At 31.4% G+C, this 4,428-nt stretch overlaps 1 long non-coding RNA gene across 1 annotated transcript; it reads left to right on the forward strand.

The window, feature by feature from the left end:
• The first annotated feature begins 1,848 nt into the window (after positions 1-1,848).
• Positions 1,849-3,354, forward strand: LOC132286329 (uncharacterized). Its single transcript, XR_009472751.1, has 2 exons — positions 1,849-2,221; positions 2,688-3,354. It is a non-coding gene; the product is annotated as an uncharacterized LOC132286329 (long non-coding RNA).
• The last annotated feature ends 1,074 nt before the right edge of the window (positions 3,355-4,428 follow it).

Here is a 4,428-nt window from a genome sequence, read left to right on the forward strand (position 1 = left end):
ACTTAACAGATCAGATTCACGTTAGAATCATGTTAAGTTTTTTTACAATACACTACAAGGAACCTCTTGACCACCTCTTGACTTGACTTATATATATATATATATTAATACAAAAAATACACGGATCATGTTATATATATATTAAGGTAAAATGTTTTTAACCTCTTGACTTGTAGTGTATGGTAAAAATAGCTTGTATAAATAAATATATGCAGGTATGTAATTAATACTTTTTGAAAACAAAGTGAAACTTGAGAACTCAATATAAATACACGGGCATAATAACTTATTCATTTGTTGGACTTGTAGCCGAAGGTTTAGAATGGGATGAATCTGGAAATGATTTTAGTACTTTATTCCCCTTCTAATTTTCACTGGTTTTCCAAGGAACACCTAGATTAAGATATTGAAAGTTGGATTTTTTGTGAAAACTATGGCAACGTCTTGAGAATTTCTATGCCTTAATGGTGATCAAAATATTACACTTTTCAGCTATTTTGAAATTTTTTGGTAAAAAGATGTCAACGACCAGAATGACAATGGTGATGGCAATCAATATAATGTACGGAGTATATTAATATAAATCTGTCATTGTAAGAGCAACCCCCAGCGCAAGCTCAGTTTGTACAATATCTATGACGACGGTGTAGAAGCATATTGCTTGTTGTGCAGCTTACCACTTGTGGGGCCCAACTCCTATTACACACCCCACTCTTCACATATAAAGAATGGGGTGGCGTCTGACAGTCTGCAGGCGCAGTGAGCCATTGTGTGTGAGATAATGATATAAAATGAAAAAAATAATATTATATGATGGTGTATAAAATAATTATTATATATGTATTGAATTAATTAATTAATGTAAAGATAGTCAAATTTTAATTGTAAAAAGACAAAATGAAATTATGACGCGTTATGCAAAAAGGGGCAATTAATTGTAATGTTTACTATATTTTTTTTCATGTGTGGAAGTATTAATGTATTTTTTTTTTTTCTGACTTGTATTTTTTATTTTATTTGTAGGAAGCTATGTAATGCATATATATATATATATATATATATATGTAATATTATTATTTTTTAGTATATATATATATATATATATATTTAAAATCTTGTATCTAAATCGGAACAAACAATTATAGTCGTTAGTATTATAGTTGTTAAGAATAAAACTGTTGGAAAAGAAAATAAATAATAACAAAATTTATTTTATTATTTAAAAAATAATAATATAATAAAGTGTATAATGAAAAAATGAGTGCATAACAAGAACTTACAATCTTCAAAATAAGTGTATAATTAATTACTGATATGACTTTACACTTTATATAAAATTGGTGACATGGTTATACACTTTATATAAAATAAAATGCGGAATGGAAAAAAATGGGAGCGCTGGGGTTGCTCTAATTTTGTGAAATTTAAAAGGTAAATAATGACTTTTCAGTAAAGGCAAATTCATCATCACTCTGACAATTGTGACCGCTAGTTAACTTTAGTGGATCATGTAAACACGTGAGCCAGTGCCATAAAAGCCAATAGCCAATCTCAACCATTGCGTGCAATAATGACAAACTTAAAGAGGCCTAAATATAATTTAGGGTTTAATGTAAAAAAAAAATTCCTAAACTAATAGGATTTTTCAAGAAATTACCTGAACTATAAAAAAAAAAAATTCCTAAACTTTTATTTTGTTGCAATTCAGCCCATCACGTCACCTGAAAAGCAAAAGACAATTTTGTCCTTACTAATAAACGATGCAGTTTCAAATTCGCCTTAACTTGCTGACGTGGCCTTGGTATATAATACTCTATAATATAATATTATACATCTATATCATATATGTCTCTGCAAACTAGAAGTTTATGTGCAATATCCCAAATGAAGAAGGAACAGCGGTGATACTCAGTGACTGGCACAGCGGTGACGACAGCGGCTTGTGATGAAGCGCGGCTGTGAACCGGTGAGACAGATCCGGTGATGGGCGGTGGGTCTGGAATCGGTCGGCGGTGAAGAGCTTGGATGTTGGCTCGGCCGTGGAGAGCTTGGGGCTGTGAGCAGCGGGACCGGCGATGGGCGGGCGGGCGCAACGGTGGCGACGACATCGATTATTTCCAGTGACGCCGTGACGGAGGACGAACAAGCCACCTCCCTCCCTCACCTCCTGCAGGCGGAGAAGTTCTAGAGAGAGAAGCCGAGAGATTTATTCCCTATCTAGGTATCCAATTCCAATCCATCATTCTTTGATTATCATCTGTAATCATTAATTTTTATATTGAATTGAAGAATTAATTATTTGTGGTTTTGTGGATTGATCAGTAGGTGTCTCATATTTTGATTTCATTATTCAGATATTATGATTTCAGATTCTGAAATCATTAATTTTCAATGCATATTTTTATATATATATATAAATATTGAATTGAAGAATTAATTATTTATGGTTTTGTGGATTGATCGGTAGGTTTCTCATATTTTGATTTCATTATTCAGATTCTTAAACAATTGATTTCCAATGTATGCATGTATTGAATTGAAGAATTAAATATTTATGGTTTTGTTGATCAGTAGTAGGTGTCTCAGATTCTGATTTAATTATTCAGATTCTGAAATCATTGATTATCAATGTATGTGTATGTATTGAATTTGAAGAATTAAATGTTTATGGTTTTGTTGTTTTGTAGGTTTCACATATTTTGTTGCGCCAGCTAAGTTTCAGTAAGGAACTGTACCCAATAATTTGGCACTACAAATAGGTTCATATACTTCTTTATTTCATCGAGAGCATTGCCCGATCTAATAGCCCTGTCAATGCCCCTTTTCGCATGGGTGTAAGCTCGGAATACGAAAGAAAAAAGCCATTTTTTTTTTCTTGTAAAAAACGTGCGAAGAAGATGAACAGTGGTTCCAAGGATATACATTATATTTGTGTGTGTGTGTGATGCAGAGTGATAAGGGCGTGTTTGGGTGTAGCTGTGAGAAGAGGGTGTGTTTGTGTTTAGGTGTCAAATAAGGGGCAATATAGTATTTTTATGTTTATAAGGGTATTATGGTCTTTAAATTAAATATTATGGGTTATGTGACCACACATGGTATTTTACCAGTGAGTTTTAACCGGCAGCCGTGCCCGTGCCCGTGCCCGTGCCGGATGGGTCATCTGCCACAAAAAATGTATAGTTAAGGGGATTTTGCAATTTTTATAATTCTGAGGGGTTTGTTACTAATTAGTTAATAGTTCAGGGAGAATTTTTTGCATTTAACCCTATAATTTTTCAAAATATATCACGGATTCTCATAAATAGTACTGGAACAATTACTAAAATTGAATGAAATGTTAGCATGTGTATTTAATCTTATTCTTTCTACGGCCATTCTACTTTAAGGTTCTGTTTGTTCGGATATAAAATATTTTTTTATTTTCTTGTTTTTGGTTGTTATAAAATATTTATGAAGGAAAAAAAAATTAAAATTTAACAAAAATAATTTATCCATAAATTTTTGGTAAATTATTTTACATGCTCGATGAACTCGATTTCAATTTCGACGTAGATTTTTGTCAAATTCTGACAAAGTAAAAGTAAAAAATATTTTACCCGAAAAAAAAAAAAAAAAATTCCAAAAAGAGTATTTTATATCGAAACAAACGGAGACACAAATTGACAAATAATTTTTTAGAATATAATGAATTTATCCAAGTTTTAGTGGTATTTTATCATCTTTCAAAATAAAAAGTTGATGGTTCAAGTCTTCATAGGAGTAAAAATTGGTGTATGCACGTATTGCTTGCCTTAAAAAAAAAAATGAAAGACTAATAATTTTAGAAATACCACTTATGGTCACCTTTTTGTCAAAAGGAGAAATAACACATTTTGCGTCATTTGAAAGGTATGTAAATAATTGTGAGCATAAAATTTTAAAATATTTAATGAGAAATAAACGTTGTGTAACGATTATTATGATCTCATATCAATTTCGTTTTCCTCTCATGTCCATCTCTCTCTTTTCTCCCTTTAGTGCTCCGAAGATTGGTGATAGGGCCTCGTTCTTTTGCGGATCCATTGTGTGGGCTTGCTAGTAATTTTTTTAACTTGAGTGGGGGAGACCTCCAATTTGTTCGAAGGGTCTAGACTCTAGATGAAGCTGACAAGTCACGTGATTTTGAGTTTACTAATCCAGATTGTTTTTGGATGCCAATAAGGGTATGCTTATTCCTTCTGCAATCACTAACCGTGTGACTAGATAGAAATAAGTAAGAAAAGAAAGGAAATGAAAAATAAAAAAAAAATGAAGTAGATGAAAAGGAAAGTCATTTTCTATCAAATATTTGATTAGTATGGAAATTTATGTAGAAAAATTTTATAAAAATATTAATTTGTTAGTTTTGATAGTATGAAAATGAAAATAAAGTAATTTTGTATACTAAAA

This window comes from Cornus florida, unplaced genomic scaffold (assembly GCF_030987335.1).
Source record: "Cornus florida cultivar Cherokee Brave unplaced genomic scaffold, ASM3098733v1 CherokeeBrave_3.0.0_Hap2_Chr11, whole genome shotgun sequence".
Taxonomy (NCBI): Eukaryota; Viridiplantae; Streptophyta; class Magnoliopsida; order Cornales; family Cornaceae; genus Cornus; species Cornus florida.